This window comes from Acinonyx jubatus, chromosome C1 (genome assembly GCF_027475565.1).
Source record: "Acinonyx jubatus isolate Ajub_Pintada_27869175 chromosome C1, VMU_Ajub_asm_v1.0, whole genome shotgun sequence".
Taxonomy (NCBI): domain Eukaryota; kingdom Metazoa; phylum Chordata; class Mammalia; order Carnivora; family Felidae; genus Acinonyx; species Acinonyx jubatus.
The window spans coordinates 12,915,755-12,935,250 of record NC_069381.1 but is presented as its reverse complement, the minus strand read 5'-3'; the positions used below and the strand labels follow the sequence as shown (position 1 = coordinate 12,935,250).

The following is a 19,496-nucleotide window of genomic DNA, read 5'->3' as shown; positions in this document are numbered from 1 at the left end:
ATATGCAGACAGCCTACAGGGGCAGAGAGCAGTCCCCACGGCCAGCGAGCAGACACAGACCTCAGTCCTACACCCACAAGGAACCGAACTCTGCAGTGAGCCGCACGCGATTGGAAGTGGATTCTCCCCCAGAATCTCCGGACGACAGCCTGGAAGGCCACCACCTTGTGAGGCCCCGAGCAGGGGAATGAGGCTAGCCCACGAAGACTGCTCGCCTACAGAAATGTGAGCCAAGAGACGGTTGTTGCTTTCAGCCGCCGATATGACATGCTTGTTTGGGACCACGGCAGCCGGTGCCTTCTGAAGCGCCAAGCAGACCGCACCACTCCCCTGCCCCAAAGATTCATGCAGCTCCCAGCTCGCTGGACAGTGAGAACCACGGCCTTCTTGTGGTCCGGAAGGCCAGCACAGCTCCCTTGCGTCTTACCACACCCTCTGGCTCACTCCGTTCCAGCCACACTGGCCTCTTTGTTTTGCCGTAAACACCCCAAGCTCGTTCATACCTCAGGACCTTTGCACCTGCTGTTTCTTCTTCCTGGAACGCTATCTTCCCAGACTATGTGCATGGCTTGCTTACTCATTTCATTTTGATCTCTGCTCATTGTCATGCCCACCATCCCCCCTCCCCCGGCTCTGGAGGCCTTCCTTGATCGCCCAATCTAAAATTCTCCAAAACGCCCACCTAACTTCTCTCCTATCCCTGAAATTGCTTTACTTCGCATAACCCTACGTCTCTGTCCGACACGGTGTTTTAACTTATGTGGATTTAGTAACAATTACGGATACCCTTCTATCCCCGCTGACCAGAACATCAGCCCCACAAGGGGATGTTCTTTTGTCTATCTGTTCACTGCAGTGTCTCCAGCACCGGGGACGTCATCTGGGAATCATCACCACCATACAGTACTTACAGTGAGCGAGGCGCTGTATTAGGTGCCGTTTACTACTGTTATGCCCAGAATTCGTGATCCCCAAAGACCACCAGGGAGCCGAGTCCGATGCAAAAGCAAAAGAGCCTTTATTCGAGCTAGCTCGAGCTCAGTCCCCTACCTGCACCGACGCAGCGGTGGGATACCAGGGAGAGAGCGAGTTTCAAAAGCACAAAGGTTTTATAGGGGTCTAGGGGCAGCCGATTGGCTGGGGAAGGGGCGTGGCCTCGGCCGATTGGCTGGGGAAGGGTCAGAGTCCTGTTACGCAGGTCGCTGGGCGTGTTTTGATCAGGAAGTTTGAATGAGTGGGCGGGAGGTTACTCAAGGGGAGGAGGCGCGTGGCCTAGGTGAAGGACACAGAACAAGATGGAGTCCGCGGGCGTAGGCCTGCCCTTTCAACTACTTTCAGGAAAACGACGAGTCAACACGACCATCCTTCGACATTACGACAGATTATCCTACAGACCAAGCTTCCAAAAGAAAAATCCCACAGGCACGATTCTGTGCTTGCTCATGAATCCTTGACAGCTTCCAGGGTTTTCCCTGGCTCTGACTCTGGGCTCCCTTTTGATTAGAATCCTGTGTGTATAGGTCACCTTGAGTCAGCTGTCCCGGGGGCACAGCTGGGACTCTTAAGGCTTCAGCAGATTTGGAGGCAAAAGGCTCGGGAGGCACCCCCTGGTGGGGTTCAGATCCCAACATATGAATTTGGGGTGGACACAAACATTCCGTCCATAACAGCGACACCGTAATAATCTAACACTTTTCCCGACGAGCCCAGAGAGGGGGGGCGTTTCTAAGTCCTCTCGGATCCTGTATTTCCAACCTCAGTCTGTCTCAAACAACATCGCAAAGGGGGTTTTGAACACCCAAACTGAAACGAGACCGGCCTCGTGTTTTATTTCCAAAGCCGATTCTCGGGGTTAGCTTCACAATGGGCTGTTTGAGTCATGCTCCTGTAAGCTTCGCTTGCTCACAGCCCCCTTCTCCATCCTTCTCCCTGTCGGCAAGATAAGAAGGGGTCGGGTTAAGACCAAGGATGACAAATGTCCCCTGGACGCATGGGATGGTTTTTTTTTCCACGGAGAAGGCAACTTCCCACTGGGTTCTGGAAGAAGAGACCCAGCCTGCTCTTATCAATATTTTTATCTTTAATGACTTCTCTCATCGGTGACTTCAAGAATATTTGTTTATTGCAGAAAATAAATAATACCAGTAACAGTAAAGAAAAAAAAAACACCCTGTCCTCACAGAGAAAGGCATTGCTGATAGTTTGGAATCCTCACCCCCACCCCCCGTCAACATTTTAATGGGACTCCGTGACATGGTGTCATTGGACATGTAAACCCAAACTGTCTCATGCCCAATAATGAGGGTTAAGGTGTTTTTTTTTTAAGTTTATTTATTTATTTGGAGAGAGAGAGAGGGAGAGAGAGAGAATGCAAGCGAGTAGGGGAGGGGCAGAGAGAGAGGGAGAGAGAGAATACACGCGAGTAGGGGAGGGGCAGAGAGAGAGGGAGAGAATGCAAGCGAGTAGGGGAGGGGCAGAGAGAGAGGGAGAGAGAGAATGCACGCGAGTAGGGGAGGGGCAGAGAGAGAGGGAGAGAATGCAAGCGAGTAGGGGAGGAGCAGAGAGAGAGGGAGAGAGAGAATGCAAGCGAGTAGGGGAGGGGCATGCAAGCGAGTAGGGGAGGGGCAGAGAGAGAGGGAAAGAGAAAATCCCAAGCAGGCTCTACACTGTCCATGCAGAGCCCAACTCGGGGCTCAATCCCAAGAACCGGGAGATCATGACCTGAGCCAAAACCAAAGGTCAGGTAGCCCCGTGAGGGTTAAGTTCACGTGTCAACTTGAAGGGGTCATGGGGGGCCCAGGCTAAACATTATTGCCGGGCACGTCTGGAAGGGTGTTTCTGGATGAGATTAGCGTTTGAATCAGGGGACTCCGCAAAGAAGATTATCCTTCCCGGCGTGGGTGGGCAGCCGCCACTCCATGGAGGCCCAGGAAGAGAACGGAAGACAGAGGAAGGAGGAATTTGCTTCTTTATTGGCTCTCAGGCTCTCAGGCGTCTGGACTTGGACCGAATCACATCACTGGCTTTCCTGGGTCTCCAGCACGCAGACGGCAGATCGTGGGACTTCTCCGCCTCTGTTTCTCTGGAGAGCCCTGACTCACACAGATTCCTAGACCCAAGAGTGGGGTCTAGAGGGAGAGAATCTTGGGGATGAGTTTTCTGGCTTGGTTCTGGGGTTTCCGGAACTGGCTCTCTACTCTGATTAGATGTGCAGACGCTACTGACTATTTATTTCTGTCTTCGGCAGTTGGAGCTGCTCTCACAGAATATCCCAGACCGAGGGGCTTATAAACAACAGAAATGTGTTTCTCACAGTTCTGGAGGCTGGGAATTCTAAGATCAAGGCGCTGACACATTCAGGGTCTGGTGAGGGCCCCTTCTTGCCGTGTAGATGGGCTCTTGTCTCCGTGTCCTCGCAGGGTGAGGGAACCCTCTGGGGTCTCCTTCATAAGGACGCCGATCCCATCCATGAGCGCTCCGCCCTCGTGACCTATCACCTCCCAGAGGCCCCACCTCCTCATGCCATCACCTTGGGGGTTCAGATCCCAACATACGAATTTGGGGTGGACACATTCAGTCCATCACAGCAACACCGTAATAATCTAAAACTCTTCCCAACCAGCCCAGAGAAGGGGGGCTCTCGTAAGTCCTCTCGGATCCTGTGTTTCCGACCTCGGGCTGTCTCAAACAACATCGCAAAGGGGGTCTCGAACACCTAAACTGTAAGGAGAGCACTTGCAACTATGAAGGAGTTTCTCCTGCAGGCCCCACCCCGCTGCCCAGCTCAACAGGGAGGCAGGATATGGCCTGAGAGGTCAACTTGTCCGTCCCCCTGCCTCCAGGCTGAAACCAGGCCACGAATTGGATGCGAGCCCCATTCCTCTAGGATTTCCCCCTTCTTTCCGTTCTTGCCCCACCTGCGTCTTTGTTTTCAGGACTGAGGGAAACCGATTCTCGTGCTCCCAGGGCAACCGGATGCGGACCGCTTTGTCTCCATGTTTGCAAATCTGAGCGACTCTTCTCCGAGACCCGACCTTCCCGGGACCTCCTCCCTTTCACTCCCCTCCGTCCCTGAGCCCGGGCTCACAGATGTCACACCAAGCAGCTGGCACTCAGAAGGTAAGCTGGCAGCCACATAACACTAACCAGTGTCCTAGTTAGTGTCCCGATAGGGGGACCTGGGTGTCACCCGTTGCTTGGAGGTCGTCCGGGTCCTGGCTCACGTTAGGTGCCTCTCAGGTGGTTATGAATGAGAAGCGACAGCAGCGGGAAGCAGACCATGGCGGCTAAGGGCCCGTACCCTGGAGCTCGACTAGCTGGCTTCGAATCCCTGCTCTGCCTTGGGCAAGTGACTGCGCCACCCTGAGCCTCGGTTTCCCCATCTGTGAAATGGAGACCACAGCAGTCCTTCATAGGGTCAGAGGAGTTCATGAATTTGTATTCTCAGAGCAGTGCTCGGTACCTGGCTAGCCCTCCAAACCACAGAGCTTTTACGATGGTGTTGTTATCATGGGCTGAATGAACCCTGTCAGACACCTTGATACCTGCTGTATGGACTCTCCACAACCACCGATAAGACAAGAGCTGGTCACAGCTTGCAGATAAAGGACACAAGGCTTAGAGAGGCACACGCCAAACTGCGGCCCTCCCAGGGTCAACTCCTGCCCGTCGCCTGTTTTGGTAGGGCCCACCAGCTCAGAATGATTTTTAGGTTTGTAAATGGTTTGCATTTTAAATGGCTGTATAAGTACCCACGTAACATATTTGATCTTACCTCTCGGCCTGGAAACCTCTCTGGCTCTTTCAGAAAGCGTAACCCCAGGCTCAGAAAGGGCTACAGGCCGGGGGTGGCATTCCGAGTCCCAAACGTGTCCCTTTTCAGACAGACCCTGCTGTCCTGGTTCTAGCAGACGTATCCCCGCCTCAGCTCATGTGAAGGAGATTCAAACACCTTTCACTCATTTACTCATTCAATGGCTGTTTATCAAGGCCCACAGGCAGAGCCAGCCACGGGCCTGTCCTCACAGGCCTCACATCGCTCGACACCTAGGGCCGCCTGTGGTGAGCCTTGCCATACCCGAGCTCTGGGGTCTCTACTGAAGGATTCTGGGGTCTCTACTGAAACTGCATTGACCAGGAATCTCCTCTGGTGGCTGATATGTTATGTCCTTCAGAGAAAGCCCCCCCCCCCACCCTCCCCACCCACCCTGAGAAGCTCAGGGATTTCAAATCCCACCATCGCACGCTGGCCCGACATAGTCGGTTCCTCCCCAGGGCCCTAGAATCCTAGAGAGCATCAGGAGTGGTGTCCCTCTCGTACCACCCGACCCCGCGTGGGGCCAGTGGGCCAGGCCCAAGGTGCCTCTCCCTGGGGCGGCCAGGGCTTAGCGGATGCCTGCTCTGTGCCCTCATTGAGTGTCATTGTTGACATTCCTCCCTTCCCTTGACTTCACCGTCCAGCAGGTTCTGATGGTGTCGATCGGAAACGGATACGCCGATTCAGGCAGGGAGGAAGGGCCACCAGAGTGTAATCAGAGTGGTCGTCCAATCATCGAGGGCATGATAAAGGCTCCTGGTGTTCGCCGTGGGCCAGCTTCCTGCGCCAGCCCCTGCCGGCCCAAGGAGTGTGAGATAGCATCGCTCAATCTACTTTGAATACACGGAGAGCTATAATAGGCTTATGAAAATATGGGTGTTTACAGCCTTGTTCTCGTCGTGGGAAGACTGACGTTGGGAAAGTGCACGATAGAAATCTGACATGCTTGGAGGATGTGAATGGAGTTAAAAGTGAAACGGGCAGGCGGGAGGCAGGGGCGGGGGGGGCCGGGCGGAAGGAGCCCTGCAAGCCCGGCACGGAATGTTCCAGTCGCTCGGTGCTCCCCGGGACTAAATTGGCCACTCCTGAGGTGGAAAGAGGGAGGGAGGGGAGGTCAGGGGGAGAGAGGACTGAGGTCACAGATTTAATATCTGGCTCATTTGTAGGTGGGTTTAATCAAGATTGGAGGACGGAAATAAATGATTCCACTTACGCACAGGGCACAGAAACGGGCGCCAGGTGCTTTGGAGCTCTTACCGCTGGCTTCCAGGAGGTTCTACTCAGAACGCTGAGGCTCGGATGTAAAACTTAAAATCTTGGGAGTGGGATGGGGGAGGGAGGCCTGTGAAGAAGGGCCGATCCTCATGGTCTAGTCAGGGGCAAAGGGGGCCAGGCCCCAGGGATAGGTGCCCCCCTTACTATTTCCCTGAGGAGGGACAATAGCTGGGTCCCAGCCCCTGGATATCCTGGATCAAGTCTGATGTCCGTCACCAACGTGCAGAAGGAGCTGGGACCAGAAGGCTGTTGGTGTGGCTTAAAGACCTGCTGGGAAATTTCTGGTCGAAAGATTTCTCTAGCTCTTTACTATTCCAGGGATAATTGTGTCCCTAGGTAGGAAAGCCTTCCCTTCAGCAACAACCTTCAAATGTTCTTGCTGCTGGATCAGTCCTCTGAGCCACAGTTCGGACGCCACCATTTCTCCTGCTCCACAACCCTCACTGGCTCCCCAGTGCCCTGGAGGCTGAAGTCTGCACTCCTCAGCCCTGCCAGATGTCAGTCCAGCTGCCCCTTAGCCTCTCCTCCAGGGAGCTCTGTCCCCCTCCCAGTACACGCTCAGTCCCTGACCCAGCCACCCGGGGCCGCTCAAGGACATCCCTTCCTCCAGCATTTTGCTGTTCCCTTTGCCCAGAATGCCCTCCTCGTCCTTCGGTATCCTTCTGGGCTCCGTTAATTGGTCCCTTGAGGGCCTTCCTAATTTCACTTCCCCTTCGTGTAAGGGGAACACTGTATCTTTGCTTCCATAAACGTTCGTCTCTCTGGCAGGGTCCCTGTCCCATGTAAAGACTATCATCTGTTTACCCACCCATGCCTGGCTTAGAGCAGGATGAAGCAGCCGAGGACGGGATGGGGGCCCCATCTCAGCAACACCCTTCACGGGGCCGTGCTAAGGTAGATAAGGCCCACGACACTCCGAGCAGGGCCAGTTTAGTGGCAGAGGTCACCTCCAAGGGCACTAATGATCCCCACTATTGGAGTGAGGAAGGTCTGGCCGAAGGGTAGCAGGTGGGGCGAAACGTGTCCCCCAGAAGATACGTAAATGCCTTTCCCTTGGCACCTGTGAACGCGGCCTTTCTTGGAAATAGGGTCTTTGCAAACGCCGTCAAGATGAGGAAGGGCCCGGACCCAATATCTGGTGCCTTTATAAGGATTGGGAAATGTGGACACAGAGCCACGAGGATGCCATGTGGCGACGGAGGCAGAGACTGGAGGGACACATCGACAAGCCAAGGACTGCCGCAGACTGCTGGCCACGCCAGAAGCCGGAAGAGGCAGAGGGAGAATTCGAACCCAGGTCCCCTGCACGGGTCCCCCTCAACCCCCAGTCCCATGGCCAACAGAGTCTCAGGGGTCGCAAGCCCTGAGGGGGCGTTCCCCAGGGGTACCCCCCACCCCCCCGCCATCATCCCTCTGCAGGCTGTGCGATGGCCCCGGGGGGGGGGGGCTGATTCCCCAGGAGCATGAGCCCAGGAGGCGGGACCACCTCACCTGACAAAGCAGGGAGGGGGGTGCAGCTCCCGATAAAACTTTGCCCATTTGTTAACATGTGTTCCAAGCCCAGATTACCGGGCGCGGAGCAGACAATGCAGGCGATTAAACAGCGCTTTTGCGAGCTCAGTGGCTGTGATTGCCAGAGGTGACAGATAGTGAAGCAGTGGAGCAGGAGGTGGGGGCGCCCGGGGGCGGGGGGGGGGTGGCTGCTGGCTCCCTCAGGCTCCGTCACCACCACCACAGGCAACGTAACAGAAGGCACAGTCCCCGTCAGGCAAGGGCAGCATCGCCAAATCAGAGACCCACAGAGTCGCCGGGTCCGGGATGCTGAGGGCTCTACGGTCAGAGGACGCTGCATGTGACCGTCCCGCTGGGAGATGTTTGGAAGGGTGGTGCCCACGCTGTGCTCGGCAGACCTGAGCGATCTGGGAGGGGCCGGGGCATGAGGGAGTCCAGTGGCAGTCACTGCTGTGACAGGGACACTCATGGAGGTCTTACTCGGGTAGGACACCCTGCCTGTCTTATCTAATCTTCACTGTGTGAGAGGACTTCTAACGTTATCCCCATTTTACAGATGATGAAACAGAGGCTTGGAGAGGTCAAGTTATGTAAACACATCACCTGGCCAGCCAGTCAGTATCGAGGGCAGCACTTGAACTCGGGGGCACCTCGCCGATGGGACACAGAGTCCCCAAACCGCTCTAACTGGAGCAGGTCCCCTTTTACCTGTTTGACACAAAGTTGTGCATAAAGCTGTGTGCTCTGGGAGGACATTGGTCTGGTTCATGTGCCTCAAGTAAAGTCCTCGAGCCCTGGGGCCACCGCCCTGGAGCCTCATCCCTCCCTGCAGCCCACGCCCCGAGAAAGTTGCTGCAGGGCCCCTCTCCTCGATGCCAGGACCGTCGGTCCCCTGTTGGCTACTGTCCCTGTCTGCCCCTCTGCCCTGTGTGCCACCTCCTGGTGCCCGCTGCTCCCTCTCTGTCCAGCCCTTGGGTACTGCACCTGGATTGCATTCCTGATCTCTCCAAGATGCTCCTCTCTCAGGGTCCTCCTTGCCCCCCTACTCCCCCCACCGGCCACCAGCTTGCATCTGGCCCCACGCCTGGGGCATCCCAGCCTCAGTCCCAGACCCACCAACAAGAGGGATTGGGCAGATGAGAGGGAGAGAAGGGACTGACAGGGAGAGCCATCCAGCCACCCCCACCTGTCCCATGGAGCCTGTGTGTGTACGTGGCAAGGGCAGAGGGACCACAGAGGCCTTCCCACTGTCATTTTATGCCAGTCTTTTGCAAACCACAAAGCCTTTTACCTCCATGATCTCCTTAGATCCTTGCAACACCCCAAGAGTTAAGTGGGGCCGGGAGGGGGGGTGACGGGCCTCGGGTCACCCAGCTATGACGCGATGCCCAGGCCTGTGTTCCTCCTGGTACCTTTGCTTCCATACTCTGCCCTCCCTCTTGACCCCCTACATTTTATACGGTTGGCCTCACTCCCTAATTTTAGAAATTTTCCCGGCCCGGAAGGACCACTGGTTTTGCTGCAGCATGAGGAACGCGCCTTATCCAACATCACAAACTCATCTGGAGACCGTCTGTATTTTTCAAGCCCTGGCGGGGTGGTTAGTCCGTGTTTTATAGCTAGGAAAATAAAAAAAGGAGAGACAAATGGGGAACGTCTTGGCAGCCGCCTCCCTCCCTGCACAGGTCGGGGCCACCCTCCCGCCCATTGGCAGTCCAGGAAAAAAACGGGAGGTGAGACACCTGCGCCAGGGCACTGGAGCTGGCACCCAAGACGGGGGCACGTGCGACGCCCCGGAGTCCGCTCTGGGCGCTCTCCCCCAGCCCTGACCTCCACGGGCTCTTACTCTGGTAAACAGACACCCTCCCCACCCCGTGAAGTCGACCCCGACCGTGGCCCACGCACAAAACGGGACATTCTACTCAATCCCATGTTGGTCTTGAGATACCTCGTCATCAATTGTCAGAAGACAGTGAAACATCATCTACGCTGAAAAACTGAAATTTTGTTAAAAACCATCTCTGCGCAAATGTCTGGAAGGGATTAGAAGCCTCCTCCAAAGTATTTTAACTTTGACTTTTTAAATTCTCATCCCCTTTTACAGATGGAGAAGCTGAGGCTGTGGGAGGTGAGCAGGTCTGCCCAGGAAGCACAGCTAAGAAGCAGCCACCCCAACAGTACCCACCCCTACTAAGAGCAGATCCATCTGCTGGGCATTGTTCTAAGCCCTCTGCTTTCCTCACAGCGCCCCCCTTTGAGATAATCTTGGTTATTTCCCCACTTGCTAGATGAGGAAACAGGCTCAGAGTAGGTAAGCCACAAACCCAAGGCCACACAGCTGGAGTGGCAGAACCAGGACTGGAACCCAGGCAGGCTGCCCAATCCAGATCCTGGGTTCACACCAGATCCTGGTGTGGTCCAAAGCCCACCCTCTTGCCTGACACCCAGTGGCCTCTCAGGAAATTCTGCAGCCAGTCTGGGATTCTGAGCATCAGCTGACATCAGGCAAGCTCATTCATTAGAACATCTGGCTGGATGAATGGCCTTGCTGAAGGCAGCGTTTGTGGGGGGACTATGGGTGCAGGAGGATTCCCAAGGTCCAGAAAGGTTAAGTAACTTGTCCAAGGTCACACAGCTTACTGTGGGCTGACGGAGACCTGGAATCCCAGGTCTTGGGCTCTCACACCTCCTGCATTCAAGGCATCCCTCCCGAGCCCACGGTCCCCCAGGCTTGCCATCCGGGGCCACACCACCTCTTTTCTCTAGGCCTCGCTGCCCTCCAGGTGCTGACGAGGCTGGGTTGCCTGCCCATGACCTTGGGAAGGGACAGGAGTGGTTTTAGCAATCTAAACACACCCCTTCCTCGCATCAAGACACCCGAGCACTGAGTGATTTGTATGCTTGGAGCACGTCACCTCCTTTCAGGAGACGGAGAGGCTGCCTGAAAAGTCATTTTTCAGCATTTGACACAAAGTCTCTTTCGCTCTCTCGCGAAGCCAGATAACCATCAGCAGCCAGGCCGATTAGAAAAAATATATACTCGGTACCGGGAAGCTGGGGAAAGAGAGGAAGCCAGCCCGTCAGTCTTCCTTCACTCATTTGGATGGGACGTGGCACGGCTTCCCCACTCGGCGCTGCGGCGGGGGCAGAAGGTTATCTTCCGGACAGATCGGCGTCCTGGGAAAACAGTGCCTTCCTGGGGTGGTGGCCCAGGCCTGGGCTTGGGAATCACGAGGACAAGAGTTCAAGTCCCAGCTCTGACGCTTCCTAGGGGAGTGACCTTGGGCGAGTCACTTCCCCTCCCAACGCCTCAGTTTCTCCCTCTGACAAATGGGCATAATAACGGGGCTGTTATGCGGCTCAGGTAAGATAATGCATCGCGAGCACCTGCATCAGAGTCTGGTGAATAGTGAGCCATCGATAAATGTCAGCTCTGATTTGGATCGTTTGGGGGGGGGGCAACTTTAGGACCCGTGGAGCCCCGTGCTAAGCTGTGGCTGTGAAAACAGGCCTCAGGCTCTCTTCCTGACGTCTAAGTGTATTGGCTGTCGATCTCTGGGCCATGCAGTGTATATCTCAACACACTTCTGGGCCTGGCAGGCAAGGGAGAGAATAGGACCTCACCAGGTACGGTGGGTGGGCTCCACGGCCAGGAAATGGCAAACAGAGACCAGTTCTCTCTCTTCCCCTTGTGTGCCACCACCCGTACCCCCACAGCAGAAACGATGCCCTCTACACTCAGCAGGGACTCAGGAGCTGTCCAAGATATGGCCCCTCCTCCCTGCGTGCAGATCAAATCGAATCCCGAAGGTCAATATAGAATCGGTTCGGTGAGCATTTAGTAATACCCACATCTCTCCCCTCGCTGCTCCCCCCACCACCCCGGCATCTGTTCAGCCCGCTGGCACCTTTCCCTGGGATCACAGGACAACCTCCTTCCTGCCTCCCTGCCTCCAGCCTCACAGAGCAGATCGCTCTTGCCAGCTTCGGTCCCCACGAAGCCCCTTCAATGCCTCCCCCACCCCAGTGTCTGTGTCAAGGGGAAGGCCACCCCAGGAGAAAGCCCCAGCCTCCTCATCTGAGCTCCCCTTGCCCACCTTCTCTCTGGACGCACCTGCCAGCCTCAGCAAGTGCCTGCAGTTCTGGAAGGCTCTGAGCTCTCACGGCTGCTGGCAGGGCTTGGCACCTGCTGCTTATTCCTTGCGCGACGACCTTCCCTCTCCTTCCGCATCAGCGCACTGCCTCACCTGTCACCTTCTGTGGGAAGCCTTCTCTGCCTTGGGACTGGGCTCCCCGCTGGCTCCCATGGTGCCCTGCGCTTCCCCCATGGATGGTCTCCGTCTGCGTGCCTGTCACCCCCCCAGACGGTCTCTCATCCCAGGCTGTGTTTTCGGTTTCTGGCACACAATTGTGCTCAGCAGCTACGTGTGGAATGAGAGAATCCACGGGGCACCTACTATGTGCTGCTTCCCGTGTCAGGCACTGGGAACACAGAAGAACCAAGCCCAGCACCTTGCCCGGGGGAGGTCAAGACTGAGCACCAGGGTGGACGCGACTTACCAACAGAGAACGTCAAGGTGCAAAGAGAACAGAATTCGTTCCAGACAGACACAGGCAACAGGGCGGGGGCAGCTCGGCGCAGGGGCTGACACGTCCTAACGGAGTGAGGGCGTCTGGGGGGTGCTTCCCAGGGAAGGTCCTTGGTAGGTGCTGAGGGATCCGGAAGGTGAACAAAGAAGGGAAAGGAGGGCTCCCCGCGAGCCTCCCATCTATCCTTGGAGCCCCACCCACCTCCAGCCTCCTCGTGCTGTGCCGCTGGAGGCAGGGAGCGCCCGGCCCTCCACGGGAGACAGTCTGGTGGTGTGCAGGAGCGAGCCCTCGCCGGATATGCTCCTGGGTTCGAGTCCAGCCCTGCCACTTTGTCCCCATGTGACCTTGAGTAGGACGTTTAACCTTCAGGAGGTTCCGTGAGATTGGAGTGACGTTATTATCCCCCTTCAAGAGGGGGCGTCCTGGGTTGATCAGGCCCCCCCAACATTCGCGTCCACCCGGCACATCAGAATGTGGTCTTCTCTGGAAGTAAGGTCTCTGCAGAGGTGATCAGTTACAATGAGAGTCCTTACTAGAAGAGGAGAGACAGACCCACAGGGAGAGTGCCATGTGGCAGCGGCAGACAGAGAGGGGCGTGTCCACAAGCCACGGGACGCCAAGAATCACTGAGGACCAGCAGGGCTAAGGAAGGATCCTTCTCTGGAGCCGCTGGAGGGAACTCGGCCCTGCCAACGCCTTGAGTTCAAAGTCTCACCTTCACGGCCGTGAGAGAATAAATTTCTGTTGTTTTTAGCCACCCGGGTCGTGGTAATTTGTTAGGACGGCCCCGGAAAACGGACAGGGTGGGTGTAAGAGCCAAAATACGGAGTTCGCGCAGTTAGCACGGAGCCTGCACCGAGTAGATGCCCCAACACGTTAGTGCTCGTTGCTTTTTATTAATCCAACAGACGCGCCTCCCTTCCCTCCCTCCTCCAGGGGCAGAGGCCTCCTGGCCTTCCCCTGCCGACCTGTCTGCTGCAGCTCGGTGCACACCCGGCTTCTTCCTAAATTCTTCCCATCATCTTACATGCGCTCCCGGTCCAGGGACTCGGAAAACAAGCCATAGGATCGTTCCTTCATCGAGTCAGAGCCTCCGGGTCAAAAAGTATCTCAGAGGCTGACTCCTCGAGTTCTCTCCCGGTTCCTGAACGTCCTCTAAATGATGGCACCGTGTCCGTATGCTCACAGATACCCTCCCTGCGTGTGCCTGTGCGCACACACACACACACACACACACACACACACACATTCAAATCTTAATGGGCAGTATGACCCTAGTCCAGTTGCTGAATGTTGTTGGTCCTCAGTGTCCCCTCTGTGGACCGGGCTGTGGCCTCTGTCCTCTCTGGGCCCCAGGGCAGCCACAGGACAATGGTCCAGGAGTGGTCACTGTGACTGCAGAGGACATGGCTCTTCTAGAGACTTCACAGATACGTCACCTCACCGCCTGCTCCCATCGACTCTATGAGGCGGTTCTCGTTCCCATCTCGTGGATGAGAAAACTGAGGCACAAAGAGAGGTTAACTGACATGCCCCGGCAGAATCAGGATGCAGCTCCAGGGGCCCAGCCCAGGGCTGTGCTCACCCCACAGCACTGCAGGAGCCCCGGGCCGGTGACACCATCCTCCTTTCACAGAGGCGGGAAACAGGCCCCAGGACACTGAGCTGGTGAGTGACAGAGCCGAGGGGCAAACCCAGGCTTGCTGGGCTCCAAAGCAAGTACTTGGATGGTGGGGGCTCTTCTGCCGCCTGGAGCCTGGGAAGGGACAGACAGATGCACAACTGATAGCAAAAGGGACGGCCGTTGGCCCAGGACGCAGCAGGGGAAGGGACGGTGGCACCCGACTCTCAGAACAGGCAGGTGCCGCATGCCCGGGGTCGGACGCGGCCAGCGCCTGCCACACAGGCCTTCTGCCCTGGCCCCACCCATCCCCTCCTCCATCCCCAAGACCCACTGAGGGAGCCAGAGCCACCTACTGTCCTGCGACCAGAGGCCCAGGTTGCAAACGGCTCCGAGCATCAGGACACGGGAGGCGGGGACCGGATGGAGCCCCCAGCAGATGCTGTGTTCAAAAGAGAATCACAGGAAAGCAGTGACAAATGGGGAACTCAGCACAAAAGCATCCAAATGATAGGAGAAAAACAGAGCCAGATGGGCCTGGCCTCCCCAGCCAGCAAGGCTGTCACAGGCCAGCACGGCTCAGGCCGCCTGTTCCGGCACCACTGGCAAGGGCCCGCCCCGTGTGTCCCCTGCCCAGCTGGCCTTTGTGGAGAGCATTCCCTTTGCCTGGAATGCCCCTCTCTGTTTATTCCCTCTTCCACCCCAGCGTCTTTGGCAAACCCTAGCACAATCTGCTCCCGCTCATGGAATCCCGCTCTGGTTCCCGGGACTTCCGTTATCCCCGTCCGTGTGTGATCCTCATGCAAGCTTATCCTTTGATCCCACGGCTCCGATGGGCACAGGACATCAGTTCTCAGGGCAGGTCTTTCCCACCCGCTGCCTCCGAGGCCCTGACAATAACCCGGCCAGATGTGTTCTTATTCCCACTGGACACATGGGACCCAGAGAGGGCAAGTGACCGGCCCGAGGTCACACAGCTAGAAACCGTGAGAGGCCCTTGCAGTCCCAGTGCTCTGGCCAGCCGAGAGCAGTGCTTGGCACACAGCAGGTGCTCAGCCAGGAAGGGGAGAATGAAGGGGGTCGCTGAGGTTGACGCAGTCCCTCCCTTTTCCCCTCGGAATTTTCTCCTTCTGGGCTCCTAGAGTTTCTCGGGGTCACCCCGCAGCCTGAAACCCTGTTGCGGGGAAGGGAATAAGGAAGGGGGTTTGGTACACATGCTACACCCACCTGCTACAGCATCACCCCCAGTGGGCCAGCCTAATGCCACCTCCCCCCCACCCCGGCAGATTTGACCGCTGCCCGCCCAGGACAACCCCAGCTCTCCCCTCAATCACAGGCCAAGATCCCCCCATGATAAGGGCCAGCTGAGAGCACCCTTGCTTCGGGGAGATGGCGTGATATCCGGCCATGTTTTACAAGCTCACAAATCCGCGATAAGAGCTGGCCAGTCGGCTGGCTCCAGCGAGATAAGGAGATGCCCACCTCTCCCTCCCTTGGCCCGCTGAGCACCCACGCGGGGAGGAAAGATGCAGCCAGAGCTAACATGTGGGGAGAGCCTGCTGTGGCCCCCACGCACCCCCTCCCCAGCCCCCCAGCACCGGCCCCGCCCCCAGAGGAAAGGGGCGGAGCTGTTTGCTCCTCCCTGAGATCGCCCTTTGGGGGTTTGAGCAAATGTCACCGCTCACTCACTGGGTGCCGGGAACCACACGCCATCACTTGCTTGCCTCCAACAAAGCCTAGGGAGCCCTTGTTGGGCTCCAGGATACAGACCATGAGACCATGAGAGCTGCGTGCGGGGGGCCTTGTAGGGGAGCGCAGGAAGTGTGGGAAGGAAGGTAGGCGGAGGGGAGCGGGCTGTGGTCCTCAGCTGGCCCCCTGGGGGCTCCGGAGCTGAGATGACCCTGAACTGAGGCAAGAGGACAGCACCCTTGTGTCCCATCAAGCAGCCATTGGGTGGGGGATGAGCCCAGCTGGACCCCATGCCTCTCTGGGCTCTGATCCTAGGGTTCTCTGTCCCGATTGTCACCGCGGTGATCCAACAGCAGCACCAGCGTATCTCTGACTGTCGTGGGGACTCCCACCCCTCACCCCTACGGCACAGGGAGGCTGCGGGGGCCACATGTCCCCAGCACCACAGGCCAAGGATGGATGGCATCAGCTTGGCCAACCAAAGGGCAGTGGTTCTGGATAAAGTCCCGAGGGGCAGATGACCCAGGTTCAAATCTCAGCTCTGACACATTCTAGCATGCATCCTTGAGCGAGTGGCTTCCCTGCCCTGTGCCTCAGTTTCCACCTGGAACTGGGAACCGTAAATACATCACCTTCCTCTCGAGAACCAGAAGAGCCAACCTTCGTGACGCATTCAGCGCGGTGCCTGGCACGTGGGAACCCCACCGTGCACCAGCCATGACCACCACCATCGTCACCTGGCTGAGGATGCTGCCAGTGAGGGGGGGGGGAGGGTCTCCACGCCAAGTCGGTCCCCATCCCCGCCCCTCTGACTGACGACCTCCAAGAAAGCCCAAGTTCCAAAATGTCACGGTCATTAACTTACCTTCTCTGCTTTCTCTTCCTCTCCGTATATTCATATTTTACTTTGTGAGGATGTGGCAAAACTCCCCACTCCCAGCTAGCGACCCAGCCTTCCCTGCAGTGATCTAATCAAAGGCCATATTTTACCGGCATGCACTAACCCAAAGGCCATATTTCATGGGGGCGATCTAATCAGCAAACTGTATTTCCAAGGTGGAGATCTAAACCCATGGGTATATTTCATGGCTTGAGATCTAATCACGGGGCAATATTTCCTAGCGGGGATCTAATCCCAGGCGTATATTTTATGGTTGGGAGATCAGAGACGCTCAACGTGACTTTTTACCCTTCAACATTAAAATATACGTATATTTTTATGTTTCAGGGAAAGGGAAAGTATCCTAGCACGCCCCAACTTTGCCAACGGTTAGGTCACTGCTAATAAACGGTAGGTTGTTTTGTTGTTTGTTTTTTGCCAAGTGGGGATTTGTCCGGCCCTCTCTGGTGTCACCAAAACCTCTTGGGACGTTAGTGGGTTGGCAGGTTCCTCTCGCATCTGGGAAGGATCCGTCTCACCCCTCAGTGTCCAGGCAGCACTACAATTCCTTCCTTCATTCATTCATTCACTCATTCCTTCAACAAATGCTGAGTGCTTGCTGGGTGCTTTGGAATCACTGATCCAGAGGGAACAAGATATATATACCACCTGCCTGGGCTCAATGTTTGTGACCCCTCCCTCCCAAATCTCTATGTTACAACGCTAACCCCCACGGCGATAGTATTTGTGGGGGGGGAGGGTGGGCTGTGCGAGATAATTAGGTTTAGATGAGGTCCTGAGGTGGGTTTCCATGATGGGATTAGAGTCCTCGTACCCGAAGAGAGACCAGAGCTCCCTCCCCCATCCCTGTCTCTGTCGCTCGAGAGAACACCGTGAGAAGGTGGCCGAAGGCAAGCCAGGAAGAAGGTTCTCACCAGGAGCTGAATCGTCTCGCACCGTGGCCTTGGAGCCTCAAGAACACACAGCCTCCCAAGCTGGCTGGGCCACCTCCCTTGCCACCAGAGACTGCTGTACTGGGAGAGGCAGATGCGCAGCACACAGTCCCAAGTGGGATGATGGCTGTATTAGGATCTGTGCCCTGAAGATACGGACAGAGAGGCTGTGAGCGTGCGGACCCCAGACCCAGCTGGGGAGGCCAACCTTGGCACGCGCCCTGGGAATGGCGACCGGTGGGGGAGGCATAGGAACCACCCAGATCCACCAGATGACACGAGGTGGGGTCAGGGAGACCGGGAGAGGAGGGAATTCTAGGTGGTAAGAAAGGCATACGCACAGGCTCCGAGGTCAGGTGGAACCTGTTTGATCCGAGGGACAGGAGAAGACCACTGGCTTCTTGAGAGGCAGACGGACCCATGCTGCTGGGATAAGGACCCAGGCCTGACACTTCTCAGCTCAGGCGCCTGGGGCCAGCGATACTCAGCTGGGCTGGGCTTCGGTTTCCTCACCGGTCAAGCAGGATAATAACAGTACCTACTGCTGAGGATTTTGAACTCTTTCCTATAAACAAAGGGAAGCCTCCTGACGATTTGGGGAAGGATCAGATTAGCATTTTTCAAAGGCCCTGCTAGCCGCTGCTTGGAGAATGGATTCCAGGAGGGCAGAAAGGAAGCAAGGGGCCCCGCTAGGATGTGACTGAACATTCAGGGGAGAGATGCTGGGCTCTGTGGCGGAGGAGGGGGATAAGGGGGGCGGCCCCGAGGGACATTCTGGAAGGCTCTTTACAGGCTACGGGAAATGTACGGAGAGCGACCTAAGATCCTACAACCCGTCTCCTCAGCGCCCAGCAACTCCCTGCTCTGAGAGAGTCAAAACCCCTCGCTCCTGCCCTGCCCCGAACCTCTCTGCCAATTTCCAGAGAACCAGTCTCCCAGGTAGAGAACAGAAAGCTACGAGATGTTCCAACACAATACGTGTTTGGGGACGGGGGAATAAAGGCTTCCGGGGAGCCTAGAAGTTCTCATTTAAATATCACAGCTCATCACCCAATTCACTGCCAGCACATTTACGCCGTCAGCTCTGCAATAAACTTTCGACGTGCATAACGCTTTGCCATTTTGCAAAGCGCGTTCACGTATTTGATGTCACCTGATTCTCACGACAGCCACCCCACCCCCCACCCCCCGCTGGAGACAGGTGGCGGCACGCCTATTTTATAGATGGAAACACTGAGGCTCAGACATGGGAAATGACCCGCCAGGCTATGGGGAGACCCAGCGAAATGGCCACAACGATAACAGCGGCAAGCCCTTGCTCCGTGCCTCGTGCCGTAAAGACACTTTTGGACATTTCGTTCATTCACCCTGACAGCAACTCTGTGAGACAGGTATTATCATGAATCCCCATTTTCAGAGGGGAAACTGAGGCACACAGAGGCAAAGGTATTCGCCTGAGGTCACACAGCCAGCAAGAGGCGGAAGAGCTGGGATCCTGACCCAGGACGTCTCACCCCGAGATCTGTATTCTGCATTCTCACAACCAGGAGCGAGGAACTCAGCTTGACCTGCCCAGTGTCCGTGTAACAGTACTTCAGCTGCCCGTGGGCTACACGGCCCATGTGTTAAACGCCTGAGAAAGGCCACTGGGAATCACAGATCCGTGTGGGTTTTGCTGCTGCCTGAAGAACCCCGGGGCAGACACGAGCCATGTGTTGGTGTCTCTCCTCGATCACTGGCTTTTATTTTTGGAAACCGCGTCGGAGCTCAGTCAGGGGAATATTTCCTGGAAGGTTGTAGAAATAAGCAGCCAGCTTCCAAAGCCGCAGCTCAGGGAAAGACAGGACGGGGGACTGGGCGCGTACCTGGCGTGCCGCTGGCCCCTGATCCCGGGTGCAGGGCCCAGACGGGCCTCTCAGTCCCACCCATTTGTCCAGTCTGTGGGGGTGCCTTGCTCCCTTTCTCCAAGGGTAACTGGGGGGTGGGACCTCTCCAGGCTTTGGAGCTGGATAAGGAGATGGCTTCTCACCATTTCAGAGCTAAACTGGAAGATCAGACACGTTGCATACAAGACAGGACGCACATTACCTGCAAGGGATAAATGGGGGCCGACTGCCACAGGGGGCTAGGTGAGGGAGCAGGCGGCGTCCCCCCGCCCAC

The 19,496-nt window shown here is 56.5% G+C and overlaps 1 protein-coding gene across 2 annotated transcripts in view; it reads right to left on the bottom strand.

Moving 5' to 3' along the window:
* IGSF21 (immunoglobin superfamily member 21) overlaps window positions 1-19,496 on the bottom strand; it is a 229,636-nt gene that overhangs the window by 146,425 nt on the left and 63,715 nt on the right. The window contains exon 1 of one of the 2 annotated variants that reach the window (XM_053207990.1): window positions 912-1,044. The exons of the other annotated variant lie outside the window; for it this stretch is intronic. The gene's annotated coding sequence lies outside the window, so the exon portion shown is untranslated. Of the gene's footprint in view, window positions 1-911; window positions 1,045-19,496 lie in introns of those variants that run through there. 2 annotated transcript variants of the gene reach the window in all.